A 9,128-nucleotide genomic window follows, 5' to 3' on the forward strand; every position below is an offset into this window, starting at 1 on the left:
TTCGGAAGGACGACGGTTCAATCCCGCGTCCGGCCATCCGGATTTAGGTTTTCCGTGATTTCCCTAAATCACTCCAGGCAAATGCCGGGATGGCTCCTCTGAAAGGGCACGGCCGACTTCCTTCCCCATCCTTCCCTAATCCGATGAGACCGATGACCACGCTGTCTGGTCTCCTTCCCCAAACCAACCAACCAACAACATGACAGCAGTCATGAGGAAAGTCGGACTGTATTAGATATAAAAATAAGAAAGTTTCCATACAAATTCGAACATTTGATAGATAAATTTCCCTCGCGAACTATCACAGCGGTGCGGTTGCTTTTTCATATTATGTTACAAGCGTAGGTTGGGTTAATAAAAACATTTTTGCAGTGATTTTTGACACAAGCCTGTCCAAATTAATACCGAACAGCGCGCTTTGTATCACAATATTGTTCTCGTAACAAGTAGACACTAATGTGGCAGATGGAATTCTGTGAAAATGATATCGTGTATATGACAGTGCCGTGCAGTAATTTCGCAGAGATGCCTGCGGCATGGATCACACAGCCGCAGTAAAACAAGAGGCATTTGCGAATGATTACACCTATCGCAGGATTTCTGATTAAATAACGCCCGTATCAAAAGTCAACATATGAATCAAATTTGCGGAACAGCTAGTGTTGCCTCGCAAAACATAAACTGAGACTACAGTGGGGTCGAGTGATAAGGACTTGTGAAGGGCACGGTATTACGTTTATTTTATTAAACAGTATGAGAGGAGAAAAAAAGATTTGGCTCGATTCGTATCAGTGAATTTCCTCGTACTGATGCTGTTATAAAAACGATAAAGCGATAATTACTACCGTAATCCGTCTTCCAGCTCCATTGACATCTTGTCAAAATAACAGAAACCTGTTCAGTAACAAAGCATATAAAATTGCGTTGTGCATCAGCTGTTACTGATCGCAGGAATCTGCAAATCACAACCGAAGTATTTAGCAGCACTAGCATTGGGAAGTACTAATGTTACAAATAGGTTTCGTTCTTTCCGCTGATAGTCATATATACTCAGTGATTGTAACTGAGTAAAAGTAATTGAATTACATGTAATTTTTCTTTGTAATCGATACATTTTATAGAATGTAACTTGCACTTGAAATTTACTTATTCCAATAGAATAGCAACCGTTACAACATTGGAATCGTTTCTTTGTACTTTTGCACGTGTCTCGCAGGTGGCGAACGATGTGTCTGTCCACATCTACATCTACATCTACATCCATACTCCGCAAGCCACCTGGCGGTGTGTGGCGGAGGGTACCTTCAGTACCTCTATCGGTTCTCCCTTCTATTCCAGTCTCGTATTGTTCGTGGAAAGAAGGATTGTCGGTATGCCTCTGTGTGGGCTCTAATCTCTCTGATTTTATACCCATGGTCTCTTCGCGAGATATACGTAGGAGGGAGCAATATACTGCTTGACTCTTCGGTGAAGGTATGTTCTCGAAACTTTGACAAAAGCCCGTACCGAGCTACTGAGCGTCTCTCCTGCAGAGTCTTCCACTGGAGTTTATCTATCATCTCCGTAAGGCTTTCGCGATTACTAAATGATCCTGCAACGAAGCGCGCTGCTCTCCGTCGGATCTTCTCTATGTCTTGTATCAACCCTATCTGGTACGGATCCCACACTGCTGAGCAGTATTCAAGCAGTGGGCGAACAAGCGTACTGTAACCTACTTCCTTTGTTTTCGGATTGCATTTCCTTAGGATTCTTCCAATGAATCTCAGTCTGGCATCTGCTTTACCGACAATCAACATTATATGATCATTCCATTTTAAATCACTCCTAATGCGTACTCCCAGATAATTTCTTCGGCGCAATCTTCATTCGTTCATTCTTAAAACTGTGTGACATGGGCGAAGTCTAGATTAGTTTCTTGTTCTGATACACAGCACGTCCGGCGAAATGGAGAACAGTGAGCCGTGCGGTTTGAGGCGCCATGTCACGGATTGCGCGGCCATTCGCGCCGGAGGTTCGAGTCCTCCCTCGGGCATGGCTGTCTGTGTGTTGTTCTTAGCGTAAGCTTGTTTAAATTAGTTGAAGTAGCGTGTAACTCTAGGGACGGATGACCTCAGCAGTTTGGTCCATTAGGAATTCACACACACTTGAACATCTTGAAAACAGTGAGAGTGGGGTGACAGTATTTCCATCTCCTTACATAAGAAATTATTTTTGGATAAATTATGCACAAAGCAAATAAAATATGACCGTAAAATGCATGCTCTGTCCGGTAAATAGATTTCTGACGTCTGCCTGAAGTATGGCGTCAAAGGATATACAGGTAAGCAATTACAATTTTTGAATATATGATGTACTATTTGTTGTGTCTAGACAAGACAGTCTAGACACAGGGTGAGGTTACCGAAAGGGCACGCGTCAACTCACGCCGACTGGCGTAAAGTCTGGAACAGGATAAGTTATGAATGCACTAAGGAAAAGTACGTAGCTTAGGTTATACTTAACTTTTATTCCATCATTGTGGTACATCGCTCTTGACTATACAAATTAGACTCTCTCCAGATATGGTTAATGGCGCCTTGCTAGGTCGTAGCCATGGACTTAGCTGAGGGCTATTCTAACTGTCTCTCGGCAAATGAGAGGAAGGCTTCGTCAGTGTAGTCGCTAGCAAAGTCGTCGTACAACTGGGCAAGTGCTAGTCCGTCTTTCTAGACCTGCGATGTTGTGGCGCTATGTCTGCAAGTACTGACAGTGGCGACACGCGGGTCCGACATGTACTAATGGACCGCGGCCGATTTAAAGCTACCACCTAGCAAGTGTGGTGTCTGGCGGTGACACCACACTATTAATGTTGTAAACTGAAACACATGTACATTCTATTGCCAAGTGATACCACAGTTTTCCAAGAATACTTCGCTAACACAAGGAAACAATCTAACTTTAAATGGTGTAAATACAACAAATGGCAAAACCATTTTACGAATAATCGCACAATCTTTGTTTCCATTGCAGAGGATTAATCTAACAAAGATAACTGAAGTGGAACAATCCCTGCAGCGAGGGAAGAAAAGAATGCACGATCTTCAAACTCGAAAGGTGCAAAGAAAACTCAGTCTACACTTTCCTTCACAAATAGCGCTACCAGCAAACGCACTGTCGACAAATTGATTTTAGATTTTGTGTCCTGTTCTGTTCTGCGCTTTTCAGTGGTAGAAGAAGAGTCATTCATAAATTTAATAAAGTGTTTGGCACCAAATACGCCAGTTGTGTGTAGAAAGACTGTTGCTGCTGCACCCTAGAGAAGAAATCTGCTGCAAATGGGGAAAACCATGCCGATAAGCGACTTTGACAAAGGCCAAATATTATTACGCAGAGTAAGTCAATGAGTATATCGAGACGACGAAGTTGGTCGAATGTTCACGTGCTACTGTCGTGAGCATCTACGGAAAGAGGTAGAAGGACAATGAAACTACCATCCGGCGCTAAATGGTTGGACGTCCACCAGCCCACACAGAACGTGGGGTTCGGAGACTTGTCTGCCCTGTAAAGTAGGATAGAAGGTTATCTGTGTCATCTCTGCCAAAAGAGCTTAATGATATTGCACATACAAGTGTGTCGAAGCACGCCGTTAATCGTACATTGTCGAACATGGAGCTCCGCAGCAGACCACCCCTACGTGCTCACATGTTGACCCAACATCGTCAATTAAGATTGCAGTAGGCACGGGAACATCAGGATTCGACCGTTGATCAATGGAGACGTGTCGGCGCTTCGGGTAAAACACATTTTTGCTACTCTAGGTCGGTGGTCGTCTCCAGAAACGCCGTCATCAAGGTGAACGGCGGTTCCAAACGTGTAGTGCGTCACCAACGCAGGTTGGCGAGAGCAGTATTATGCTATGGAAAACATTCTCCCGCGCTTGCATGGGACCTGTGACAGTAATCGAAGACACACTGACAGCTGCGAACCATATGCATCCCTTCATACTTGATGTCTTCCCCAACGACGATGTCATCTGTCAGCAGTATAATTGTCCATGTTTCGGAGCCAGAACCGTACAACAGTGCACAGTGCAACAGTGCATTACAGTGTACTCACGTTGATGTCTCGGCGACCGAATTCACCTCATGTAAATCCTATGTAACTCATCTGGGCCGCTAATGGCCGCCGTCACCGCATACGCAAATCAGCGGCCTGTTATTCACGCGAATTACCTATGTCTAGACATTTACTGCCACATATCTCCACAAACCTGTCAACTAACTCTCGGATCACTGATACGCAGAATCAGTGCTGCATTTCGTTCCCAAAGACGGACAAAGAAGCAATTACGCAGGTGGTATTAGTGTTCTGGCTCATCAGTGTGAACGCGAAAGTTTGTGTGTGTGTGTGTGTGTGTGTGTGTGTGTGTGTGTATTAACGCAGAGGATACCTTACATGTGTCTCGAAGGGGTTAGGGTACGCAACCATTGCAGCCCACGACGTACGAATATCCCTACTTTATTCACCCGGTACTTGAGAATGAGAGCACCTTGAATGACTGGCAACGCCGTTTACACATAATACCAAACCGTTACGAAACTTTTTCTCGCTGACAACCCCCACAAAATGATGAAAAGAAAAATGTTTGTCGCTTACTACATTTTAGCTGTTCATGCAGTAGAGCTGCCGCATGAAGCATGACGTTCTAATTTATCACTTCTTTACTAAGAACTGTAATCGCGACATTTTTCAGACAGTAGCCACGTATACCACTGGATATAGCTGCAAAATTATATCATTGTACAGCAAATATTTCAGGAGATAGAACGTCATAAACATTGATTTGTGTGAAAATGAAACTGCAGGGCGAAATTGGTTAGAGATACAGATGAAATAGGTGTATAGATACACGTGAAATGTGTTACATATATGTGAAATAGCTCCGAAACGTGTGTACGTGGGCAAAACCACAGATAAAAAACTCATCCTGAATTCCTGGTACGATTTCAACCAAATTTGGTATACATATCAGGTACGATCCGGAGTGAAATACCACGGGGGTAAGAACCACGTGCCTCCTGTTGGGGTGGTTGTGATAGGATGAAGAGTGAAGGAGAGGGGGGAGAGGAGAAGATGGACAGACAGAAAGGAGGAAATGTACAGAGAGAAAGGGGGGGGGGCAGGAGATGGACAGAGAGGGACAGGAGGGGATCAACAGAGAGTGAGGGCGCGGGGTGAGTGAGGTGGACAGAGAGGGGGAAAGAAGGAGATCAACAGAGAGAGAGGGAAGTAGAAGATGGACTAATAATAGACAGGAATAAATACATACCAGAGCACTGTCGGGTAATCAGGTTTCTCTATGTATACGCAGACAACTCAAAGTCTCCGAGCGTTGTTTACAGACTGAATTTTCTCATGCTGATAGAAGAAGACATACTTGTTTAAAATTTTTGAAAGCCAATATCGCGTAAATATGTCTTTATTTACAAACAACCGGTTTCGATAGACTTTGCTGTCATCTTCAAGTTTCCGCAAATTTATGTTATAAAATGTGTTCATTTTGCGTTGGACCTCACGCCGAGTTGTCATGTAGATAAAATGCAGCGCATAATATAAAGGTTTATCATAAAAGAAACATTTAAAATCAAGGGCTACCTTGTGCACATGGCCATCTTCTTATACGTAGTGCTCACAGATGATTGTTATTTCGCAAGAACAAAGTATAGAATAAAGTATATAGTAGTTCGTCTGCTGGTTAGGCTTTATCGTCAACATTATTGATATCGATTGAAAGTATAAGTTTGCTACTACAAGTAAAAATTTATTTTCACTTCGCGTTTCAGAAGTTTAAACCTTCATCAGGTGGATTTATGTCCAATAAGACAAGTATGTATTGTGTGTACAACTTTGGTGTACCCTGCTGCACTGTCTTCTGCTACTAGACAGTGCTATAGGCTATCCCAAAGTTGCACACATAACACATACATGTCTTATTTACATTAATCCAAATGTTGACGGAGGATTAAGTCTCTGGTATTCGAAATGGAAATGAAACAACTTACGACAAGTACCAGTAAACCTGTAGATTCATTTGATATAGACACAACAGGCAACCCAACATCACTGTACGCCTTAGTTACAGGACGTTAAATGCATGTTATAGCCACACGATATACTTACTACTAATTTCTCAACCCTTAAGTTCGTGTACTATACAATCGAGAGAATGCGGCGGTCCTTGCGCCAGTTATATGTAGTCACACGGTTGGGAGCGAACACTAAACAGTCGCGACTTGTAGTTCCGAGACTGATCTGCGCAACTATGCACTTTAACGTAGAGTTCTCTATACAGAAAAACTGCGGAACAAATTTTGTGTTCAAATATACCAACATTTGCAAAAAATGTAGTACGAAAGCAGATGCTTCTCACTTAAATGCATTTCACAGCACATGTCACATAATGACAACACTCACATCGCATTACAAAACAGAGACTGTTGCATCATGAGCCACTTCTCAGACTTTCTCCTCTAGCCAGCTCTGTAACAGGAATTTAATATTTTTTTAAAATCCGTTTTAGAATTATGGTATTCACTTATGTACTACTGTCTTTTCTTAAAATTACAAAAATTGCTCCCGAAAATTAAGGTTTCCCCAAATGTGAAAACATGTTCCAACATGGAATAAATGCGCTATTAAAATTTAGAAACGTTGTTATCGAGAAAATGTTGCCTTGGTGTATTATTATTATTATTATTATTATTATTATTATTGTTGTTACTAGTAGCAGTAGTCATACACAAATCATGGGCAGCTTAAAGTGTTCCAATTTATAATTGCTTCGATGTAAAGATTGCAGCAGTCAAGTGATTTACGAACAATAAGTATAGTGCACAAATTTCAGTTTAGTTGATTTTATATGGGGATGCACGGTGTGGATGAAGCAAATGTCGCTGTAGAGAGAAGGTGACGTACAGGAGGCAAGTTTTGTAGAAAGCTTTTAGCCTCAATGTAGTTACCATTCTTTTCTGAGGAGGAGTTGTTGGTAGTACTGAGAATGTTTCATCATTCTATAAAAAAAGATTGTTCGAAATAAGAAGTACCAATTGTCTCTGACTCATTATTTAATGTTTTAATAAAACATCTACAAAAACTGCATGTAATTTACCTTCTGTTGTTTTGAAAATAAGTATTCAAATGAAACCTTTTTCATTCTAAAGTTTAGTTAGGTGCTAATATCGAGGATGATAGAGAAGAGGGCAGGGGGGGGGGGGGGGGTTGCTAGCTAGTATCTGATTTCATGTGTAGTGTGAAGGAGGTTCTGAATGTCGTCGTATAGAATGAAACAGAGCGTGGACTAGGCAGTTGAGAAGAAAATGTGTGAGGGGTGGGGCAAGGTGCAGGAAACAGCCCTCACCCCATGCTCTCTTTCGCACCGCGGCTGCCATGATCTCTGTGACTGGCAGTCCGTAAAACATTGCCTTAACAGTATACTTCATTGCCAGCCAAGTTGTGTTTCGCTGTTCGCCGTTTAGGGCCACCAATTTCCTCTTATTTAGTATGTACATCAACTGTAAAAAAGAGGAAAACTCTTGTGCACCCTAATGTATGCACAAATCACATCCGTATTATATGCAAGAAACGACGAGAAAACTCTGTCATTAGTGGTGTAGTTTAATAAATGAAACGTTGATTGACACGAAAAATGTATCTGAGCAGTTGCATGTACAGTACCAATACTATTTACCTGCTCTGTTTGAGACCAGTCATTCAGTGATAGTGGACCCTTTGATGTTAATGCGGCATTACTTGTATTTGCTTCCATGTTTCTACACTTTAGTTTGGGATCACTTGAGTTAAGAGCAACTCTACCTTTCCAGCAACGTAAGGAAGGTCGCTGCTAGACCTTCTGCGCTATCTCTTTGGAATGCCTAGCAGTCTTGTTGCTGGAGTATTAGACCATTCTCTCTGAGTGTTGCAATTTTCACGAACGTTTATTTATAGTTACCTGAACGGTTACCGGCGACGATTCCTTGTTTGAATGTATTCGCAACGGAGCAGGAAGTCTCAAAGAATACCAAAGTCCGTGGTGACACGGTATAATTGGCAACATCGCTCCTAATAAACCTGCCTTTAGACAGACAAAACATATTTTTCCGTTTTACGTTGCCACTGAAGGTCTTTCTCCGGGTAGTGTCATTAGTTTGGAGGCAATAAACAGGAAGATGTCCGTATACTACGTACACTTGGGACGAGCTACCTGTTTCCAAGAAGGGACGATCGATTACAGCGCCAGTACTGACCTATGCTGAATGTTTTCCTTTGACTTGCGCCATAAAAACAAAATTATTTCATTTGTCACATCGGATCGCTACAATAAAACTTTACAAGATTACTGCTGAGTCACGAAACTGCAACTACAATTGTTCTTTCTAGTGTGACACTGTATTTCTTCTTACTTACAATTCTGCTGCGGCCACGTCACTCGTTGCGCAGTCTGAGGCCTTCCCTGCAACAATAACAAAAAAGTATAAATGTAGCAAAGCAAACGCGCCAATTATATAAGGCTGTAAAAATACAGTATTGCACTACACAATTTCTTATCTACCTCTATCATTAAGACCATGTATTGGATTGATTAGCAGTAATATTTCGAGTTACGCACTCAACGACTTCAACAATCGATTGACGTAACATCTCTGACTTGCAAGAGGTGTTCTATATTCTAAGCTTGATACTACTTCAGACGAAGTAACTACATATATCAGACGACCACATGATTTATAACATGTGGTTTCTCTTCGGTCAGGGAATATTATATTACTTAACAGCTAAAACCGTGCACGGCCGCTTTGTAGGTTACCTATCTCACAGCAACCAGCGGTACTAAAATTTTATTTTCATTACTTAATACAATTATTGGCCTAATTTAAAAATTTAAAGAAATCATGACCTACACATTAAGAGGTGTAATTTTGTCTTAAAATTTTAACGCAGTAAGTCACGTGTTGCAGTTAGAAATTGTGTTTATTTTGAGTCAGCGTAACTCAAGGTGCAAAAATTACGCTGTCTGCATTCGTCTAGTTTTGAATGAGAGCGCATGGCAACTTTCACCAAACTTTACACATTCTTTCAAGTCTTCTCGAAAC

The 9,128-nt window shown here is 41.7% G+C and overlaps 1 long non-coding RNA gene across 1 annotated transcript in view; it reads right to left on the minus strand.

The window, feature by feature from the left end:
- Nucleotides 1–8,482, minus strand: part of LOC126145889 (uncharacterized) — a 1,192,902-nt gene extending 1,184,420 nt beyond the window's left edge. Inside the window, exon 1 of the long non-coding RNA XR_007529766.1 lies at nt 8,443–8,482. This is a non-coding gene — a long non-coding RNA (uncharacterized LOC126145889). The remainder of the gene's footprint in view (nt 1–8,442) is intronic.
- Nucleotides 8,483–9,128: the final 646 nt, after the last annotated feature.

Source organism: Schistocerca cancellata, chromosome 2 (assembly GCF_023864275.1).
Source record: "Schistocerca cancellata isolate TAMUIC-IGC-003103 chromosome 2, iqSchCanc2.1, whole genome shotgun sequence".
Lineage (NCBI taxonomy): Eukaryota > Metazoa > Arthropoda > Insecta > Orthoptera > Acrididae > Schistocerca > Schistocerca cancellata.